General features: G+C 40.2%; 1 long non-coding RNA gene across 1 annotated transcript; it reads left to right on the top strand.

Annotated features, from left to right (window-relative positions):
• The first annotated feature begins 7,333 nt into the window (after positions 1-7,333).
• LOC120157407 lies at positions 7,334-8,214 on the top strand. The gene is made up of 2 exons (XR_005519138.1): positions 7,334-7,708; positions 7,843-8,214. It is a non-coding gene; the product is annotated as an uncharacterized LOC120157407 (long non-coding RNA).
• Positions 8,215-8,491: the final 277 nt, after the last annotated feature.

The following is an 8,491-nucleotide window of genomic DNA, read 5'->3' as shown; positions in this document are numbered from 1 at the left end:
AACGGTGAGGACACATTTTTTTGGTAAGATAACTGGCTTGGGGCGGTGATCTACAGGTGTACAAACGTTGATCCAACCTTGGTGGATGACTCAACTAGAGTATGTGATTTTATTATGAGGTACTTCGAGTGGGATACTAAAAATTTTTTGCTTTGCTTCCTATGGAGATTGTTGTGCAAATTATAGGGTATCCGCTGCCTAAATTCTCTCCCGTGCAAGATAAGATAATTTGGAAATATTCTTCTAATGGTGTCTTCACAACTCAATCTACATATCTTGCACTCACGAAAGTGCCTCTTAATGATCAAACTCCCAATCTTAATTGGCTTTGGAGTTTACCTATTATCCCCAAATGGAAAATTTTCATTTAGTTAACTTGGCATGATCGCTTATTCACAAACGCTAGAATGGCCTACCTTGGAATCTCTAATTTTCCCTGTTGCCCCGCCTATGTCCATCATGCGGAAAATCTGATTCACATCTTGCAGGACTGTTTTGTAGCCAAGAACTTTTGGAACCATTGCATTGAAAGATCTCAACAAGGGCAATTTTATGCTACGGACTTACGTGAGTGGTTGCATGAGAAATTAGCGATGTCAAGGAATTCCCAAGCTTCGCTCATCCATTTTGCCAGTGAAATTTGGAACTTTTGGAAAGAATGTTGCCAGAGAATTTTTCAACCTGCAAATTACGTTTATGATGAATCAAGAACCTGCCTACGAATTGCTTTATCCACCAATGAAATGCTTCAACTGCAACACAACTACCCGAAGAACACAACGTTAACTTTGCTGGTGCAATGTCGTGGACATCTCATTTCCATGAGATTACCCCAACCGTAACCCGATGGTGGGCTGAGTAGGTTGCAACTGGAACACAAGGAAAAGCTTAAAGAATGAAGAAGAAGGGTCTGCCAAGGTAATGGCCTCAATTCAAACATTCTAACGTGTACTGGTGTCATGGTTGGTAATTTTATTTAGCTCTTTAGGGGAAGTGATATGGTGTTGGGTCTCCACCATCCCCCTCACCCTAAGCTAGCATGTGGAGCTACCATGGTGTAAGAGACCTTCTCCTAGGTTCATGAGGAACCTAGGTGTGCGGGCATTGGGACCAAGTGGATGGTACGGTGTCTCTCTACGATGATATCTAGGGATGGTTTGAGGCCAATGGGCCCTATATCGTGCTCTTGGTTGAGGAGAGGGGTTGTCAACTAGCATTCGCTATGCCCCGCGGGATCTCCCCTCCTAGAGTACTTGTGGCTTTGAAATTATATTGTGGTGAGAGACTAATGTGTGGCTTGCTTGTTCGGACATGATACAGTGGGATCACCTAGGGAACTGAGGGGTGATTGTTAGCCATTGCGACTTGGCTTGATGATGAGTTAATTCGAGGTATGGATCTATGATGGGAAAGGCTGACTTGTCTGGGAGTTGTCTCATTCAAGTGCCGTACGACATAACAACAGGATCGAGACGTTATGTCCGTGAGACTTGGTATCAGAGCCAAAACAGTTTGGTTATGGCAGTTGACACTAGTGATGGTGGCAGGTCAAGTTTGAAGATGGAGTATGCTCCATTAAGACTTGGCATGCATGAAAAAAGGGAGTTTAATGTGTTTTATTCTCCCTGGGAATGTAGACTATGACGCTCATAAGAGGTGGAAGAAAGTGTCTCATACAAGGACCCTACGGGAGCATGAGAGAGAGTTCTCAACCCTGGTGCTAGATATCAAGGACATATCTGAAAAGGATAAATTCTTTCATTTCCTTAGAGGGCCTAAGCCATGAGCGAGGCTTCAATTGCAAACCTAGAAGGTGCGAGATATGAAAGTAGCAATAGTTATTGCTGGGTGTCGTAATGATTACAATGATCATCATGAAAAGCGTAAGGTGCCTTATACGAGTGGAGCGAATAATAGTTTCCTTGGAAAGGAACCAACTCCAAAATAGAGTCCCGACTGGTCAACCAAGGGAGGGAGCATACCCTCATTAAGGTGGTTCCTTTATAAATGGGCCTCAGTAATCTGTAGAGTGTCCACCGTGAAGTGTTTTTAATGCCATGGTGGCATCAACAAGGGACGGTTTGCAAGTGAACGCTCTAACTGAAGATAGTCGAACTGAGCTGGTTATAATGGATTCCGTGTGATTCATATTTGCCTTACAGTCCCAGTTGAGTAGCTTGAGGAAAGATCCAGAGAGGGAATGGATGTTTGTGTACAGTGTGTGTTCCTCATTTATTTTGATGATTCACGTTGTGCACTTTAATGTTAAGAGTAGGCCGGGAGATAGAGTTCTTGTTGAATGCTTCCACATAGGAGTAGGAAGGATGACATGATCTTACCCTAAGCCCTCTAACGTGTGGAACAGGAATGGTGAAACAACTTGGTCTTGTATAGAGAGGCTCAATTTGTGAAGCTCGCGTAAGACCGCGTCACTATATTATTATCACATGGGTGCATGTTCTTTAGCACAAAGATACTTGTGTGATATCTACATAAGAGCCAATCTTGTTTTGGCACGGAGGTGCTCGTTAGATGTTCGTATAGGGTGTTCGGTATTGATTGTTCAAGGGATGTTGCTTTTTAATCTATATCCATCGATTCTTATTCCTTGTGGCAATATGATGCCTAATTTATGTATTTTGTGTAGGATGCTTATTCTTTTGAGAACATTGATGCTCACTAGGTTCTGAGAAAATCATCGAATTGTCAAAGGCTGGATGTTGGCTAGGATCAAATGGATCACTATAGATGTTGAAATTGGCTATTCATGCTGACCGACCATTTATATGGCTAATACGATGAGTTCGGGGGGAAAGGTCCAAAGAGGTAATTGTGTCAATAGAATATTGCCTAACATTTTATTGGTTGTAGGGAAAATTCCATGAAGCATGATAGCATTCCTGATGATTTCTCTCTCTGCGTCAAATTATTTTATGTGCATGGGAAACAACCATGTTTATGGCCACTACGATTCTTATATGTTTCCCGGGAATAAAGTACTATCAGCTATCAAGTTTGATAAAAGAGGGAAGAAGGTGAGCCTTTATTCTTAACCTTTCTAGTTTCCAAGGAGGATGTCATTTCTGGCAGGTGGACCATGAGAATGAGTTAATCACGGAAGTACAACCTCATGTGAAGTGGCCTTTCTCGGGCAAGTACTACAAGAGATGGCTAAGTTAGAAAAGTAGTGGGATGGGTTGCTTCAAGCCAGATTTCTTTCGACCCTCAAAGTCGCCTTTTGGGCATCAGTGTTGTCCAAAAGGAATCATGATTTATTTGACCAGCGGAATAGTGCCAAGTATTCCACAAAGTTAATCTCATATCAGAATACTATCAGGTGATGATGGCCCAAGGGGATCAACCGGAACTGACTTGTGTGACTCGGTGTTCCATGGCTGCCTTGACAAGTTCCTAGTCATCTACCTGGATGATGTAATGATGTTTAGCACTTTCCTGGAAGGGATCAGGATCGTATCCGATTGTTAAGAAGAATGCAAAGATCGAGGCATGCATGGGTGCATTGAGTGTACAAGTCGTGAGAATGTGTGGGGGAGAAGATGGAGGTGCAAGATACATATTTGAAAAGAATGGTTTGGACCTGGTAAAGCACTTGGCATGGTGTCAATAAGTGAGAATCATAGAGAATGATAAACTTAAGGTACTTTGGTATCTTGAGATGAAGTATGTAGATTTGTGTTATATTTATTAGCTAATGTTTTTTGAAATGGTGTATTGGAAGTCGTATTATAATTATTGGGCTAGTGGTGTTTTAGTGTTTGAGCAGGTATATCGTTACTATTAAGTAGGGTTCGAACAAGAATAAAAGTGGGGGAGCCATTATTCTTTGTTGAGGAAGTGGGTGAGCCTTTATCCTTTGTCTAGGATGTTGCAAGTGAGCAATCGTGAGCCAGGTGAACAAAGTTTAGGTATAGTGTTTACAAAGGACCGAGAGGACTTGAGTTGGGACATGTCTAACATAATTGAATGCCCATATGTTTTGAGCTAATATGGTACCTCGTGATTGATTACCTGGATCGTGTCATGTGTGACACATTATTTAAGATGCCACAAAGTGATAGGTAAGTAAAAGGGTAACACACCAAGTGATATGTCATATGGTTTAGAATATGTGATGGTGTTCAACATGTTAGACGTAACCACGATGGCTCCTCAAGGTTATATCCTTAGAGAGAACAAGCTCAATGGCAATGAGAGAAAAATAGAGGTAGGTGGGTACCCAAAGTTTTGAGTTTAGTGTCCCGTGGAACGAATCGTGATCTTAGTTCTTGAGGGCAAGAGATGGACCTCATGAGAAGGGACAATACTATGCAACAAGTTAACTAGATATGGTTTTAGTATCGATGAGGACATTGACCAAAGTGAGTGGGGGAGAATGTCGTGGACATCTCATTTCCATGAGATTACCCCGACCGTAACCCGATGGTGGGCCGAGTAGGTTGCAACTGGGACACAAGGAAAAGCTTGAAGAATGAAGAAGGAGGGCTGTCAAGGTAATGGCCTCAATTCAAACATTCCAACGTGTACTGGTGTCATGGATGGTAAGTTTATTTAGCTCTTTAGGGGGAATTGATCTGGTGTTGGGTCTCCACCATCCCCCTCACCCTGAGCTAGCATGTGGAGCTACCATGGTGTAAGCAACCTTCAACTAGGTTCATGAGGAACCTAGGTGTGCGGGCATCGGGACCAAGTGGATGGTACGGTGTCTCTCTAGGATGATACCTAGGGACGGTTTGGGGCCAGTGGGCCCCATATCGCGCTCTTGGTTGAGGAGAGGGGTTGTCAACTAGCATTCGCTATGCCCTGTGGGATTTCCCCTCCTAGAGTACTTGTGGTTTTGAAATTATATTGTGGCGAGAGACTAATGTGTGGCTTGTTTGTTCGGACAGGATACTGTGGGATTGCCTAGCGAACTGAGGGGTGATTGTTAGCCATTGCGACTTGGCTTGATGAAGAGTTAATTCGAGGCATGGATCTATGATGGGAAAGGTTGACTTGTGTGGGAGTTGTCTCATTCAAGTGCCGCACGACATAACAACAGGATCTAGACGTTATGTCCGTGACACATTGGTCACCACCCTCAAGCATCTACCTAACGCTCAATACTAATGGAGCGAGCCAAGGCAATCCGGGAGTTGCAGGAGCTGGCGGCTTGCTTAGAGACGAAAATGGTGCATGGGTTATGGGTTTTGCTGCTCACTTGAGGATTTGCACAAACGTAGCGGCGAAACTTTTTGCCATTCGGATGGGTCTTTCTCTAGCATGGAAATATGGATATGGCTGTTTTGTTTGTGAAGTTGGTTCACAACTTACTCTCAACCTTATCAACAATTGTCATAGCTCCTCACACCCGTTGGGGTCCCTAATTGAGGACATCAGAAGTTTTAAAGCTCGTAACAGGATACTAACGTTTCAACATATCCACCGCGAAGGCAATTTATGTGCCGATATACTCTCCAGACTTTGGTGCTTCCTGGAAGATGATCTTGTGATCTTTAGTGCACCACCGGCTGAAGTTTCTCGGATGTTAGAAGTTGATAGGAGAGATGTATCTTTCCCTAGAGACTTTTTCTTTACAGTATTTTAAGCTTTTCTTTTTGTAACCAAAAAAAATATTTAATCACGCGACTTACATAAAAAATCAGAAATTTATAATCTGCCAATTGTCGATTTATGAATCAATTTGCGGTTTAGATAAAGAGTGCGTTTCGTAGAGTGGGATAAGCATTTTTCAGCAGTATAAATAGTGCTAAAGATTCCTTTATCATTATTAAAATCATGATGGAAAAATGTTTTTCATTCGGTCTCAAAAAAATTGTGTTATGAAAATAAATAAATGATCATTTAAAGATTTTATTGGATATAAAATAATTTTCTTTTTATAATGTTTACTTGAATATATAATTGTTTTACCTGTAATTTATTTGAAATTTAGTATAAATTTATAATGCTTTTCTTTATATAAAATTTTAATATCTAAATGTCGGAACGATCCTTAAGCGTTATGGGGAGCTGGAATGGGGATTGAACGAACTTGATTTTAAAATGATCGGGGTTTGGGAAAGAAATGTTTTAGAGTTATCATCAACCTTGGGCTAGGTAGGTCGAATACATAAAAATGTCTTTTAAAATAATTTTAAGAAAAATAAAGTTAAAAGAAAAAAATCAGCTTGCGTTTAACTATAAATTCATTTTGAAAATGGTTCCGGAGTCTATTACGTGTGGGGAATGATGAATACCCCACAACTCCCTTAATCGATAACTATTCGATTATACATCATCTCTAGTTTTGAAAATTGTAAATATGAGTGATATTTAAATTATGATCCAGAAATAAAATAAAAAGGAAGTCTTTTTATACTAACAATCATCGGAAACACACTTCCTTTGTATTTGATAAACTTTTCCATAGATTACCCATATAAAGGAATGTCCTTTTGTATGATCAATCCTCGGAAACGCACTCCCCTTATATATGGGAGACTTTTTCATAGATTTCCCATATAAAAAGACACCGCCTCTATTTATTGAACGTATTAAATAATAACATATGCAAAAATATATATGAATATAAAGTGTGAGGACCAAAATGAAAATGAAACAAAACTAAAAAAACCATGAAGGGCTAAAATTAAATACAACATAATATAAAGCATAAACAAATAAGGAGCAAACAGAAAAATAATGCTGAAATTAAAAAAAAAAAGACTGAAATGTAAATGTTGGAAATTTTAAAGGCATGAATTAAAGTATATAAAATTAAATGACAAAAATGTAACCCAAAATAAAAATTTAGGGATCAAATTTAAATAAAATAAAAAAGAACGAAGACTAGATTGAAATCAAAATTGAAACAAATCAATACATGGAACAGTGAATAGAATGTAGATTCACGCGAAAGTAGGGGATCTAAACATAAATAAACCATAAATTTAAATCAGAATAATTAATGAAACGCAAAGATGTAAAACTACATCCTAAGGACATACACTTCAAATTAAAAATAAAATAAGCACATACAGGTGACCAAAATCGAAAATAATGCTAAAAGTGCAGCGACCTGAGCGAAAATAAACTAAAATGTTAGCATTAATACATAAAAATGATAAATACAAAACTAGGACAAAATCCAAATTAATTAAGAAATTAATCATAAAATGAGTGACCAAATTGAACACGATAAAAACTAAAGATGAACACGAGCGTGATTAGACCCATGGTATCCAAAACGCGCGGGAAGGGGGTAAAATGGTGTCGTTCGGTTGGAATATAAAACAGTCCCATCTCCTTCATTTTCTCAATTTTGGTTCTTTACTCTCTCTCATCCCTCCAAAGTTCTCCTCTCTCTCTAAACCTCCCCAAAGTCGGGCGAGAATCCCACTGTCGATCGCAGTATTGCCGCCGCGCCGAGCGCCGGGCGCCGTCTCCGGTGGTCACTTGAGCCTAAATCACACCAATCGGATCACCTCAACGCTCGGAGTTCATATTGGGGCACAGTTTTGTGAGAAACAACCCATAACTCCACGAAATAGGCCTAGAACCTCTCGGCTTCCAACACTCTGATCTCCACCGTCCACTGTTGGATCACCTCGGCTCTGAGCTATGTAGTTCGCCTCCTTTATGTGCTTCTCCTCACTGCTTGGATTGGGCGATAAAGACTCCAAACGTCGGTCAGTGGTTCGATTGAAAGGTAGGTTTCTTCTTTCCCTCTAGTTTTTGTTCTATTTTTGGTTTTTGCTTCAAATGGTTCTTCTTGTTGAGTTTTTGTAAGGGTTTGAATCGGTCTCTTATTCGGAATACTAAAAACGTTGTTAAAAAAAAAAGAAAAGCTTGAAGGAAAAGCTTTCCTATCAAAGAGGGACCACAGGTTGAAGCCGATGGGTAAAGGGGACCACCAGCAGTACGAGTCGAGGCCCACGTGAAGAAGGGGAAGCTGAATGGCCTCTGTTGGAAGCTGCGAAGGCGCTACATGGCTAGGGTTTCCAAAGACCTAATTAGTGGAGGAAACAGGGCCGTTGATTGTCCTCGATCGAACAGATACAATGAAAGCGGCGCTAGGGTTAGTGGAAACCTTAATCTGATTAGGGTTTGCACGTGGGCCTGTTGGGCTTTGTAAAAGGGATATGTAAATGGGATTTGGGTCTTGTGTATAATGGGTTATTGGACTTGAAAATGGACTTTTAAAGGTTTGGTTTTTCTTTGCTGTTCTCATGAAACTGAAAGAAATGGGTTTTGATTCTTTAACCCCAACTAACCACCAAATTAAAACAATCTAAATACCCCTTTCTGTTTCCAATAAACTACAGTTGGTCTATTCGAATGAATTCAAGTTAATCGAGAAACGTGACCCATTGCTCCATTTCTCATCATGAAATTATGAATAACTCCAATCCGTTCGAATGAATTCAAGTTAATCGGGAAACATGACCCATTGCTCCATTTATCATCATGAAATTATGAATACTCCAATTTA

Source organism: Hibiscus syriacus, unplaced genomic scaffold (genome assembly GCF_006381635.1).
Source record: "Hibiscus syriacus cultivar Baekdansim isolate YM2019G1 unplaced genomic scaffold, ASM638163v2 tig00111254_pilon, whole genome shotgun sequence".
In the NCBI taxonomy this organism is placed as follows: Eukaryota; Viridiplantae; Streptophyta; class Magnoliopsida; order Malvales; family Malvaceae; genus Hibiscus; species Hibiscus syriacus.
Note: the sequence above shows the minus strand (reverse complement) of the source record. Positions and strands in the feature narration are given on the sequence as shown.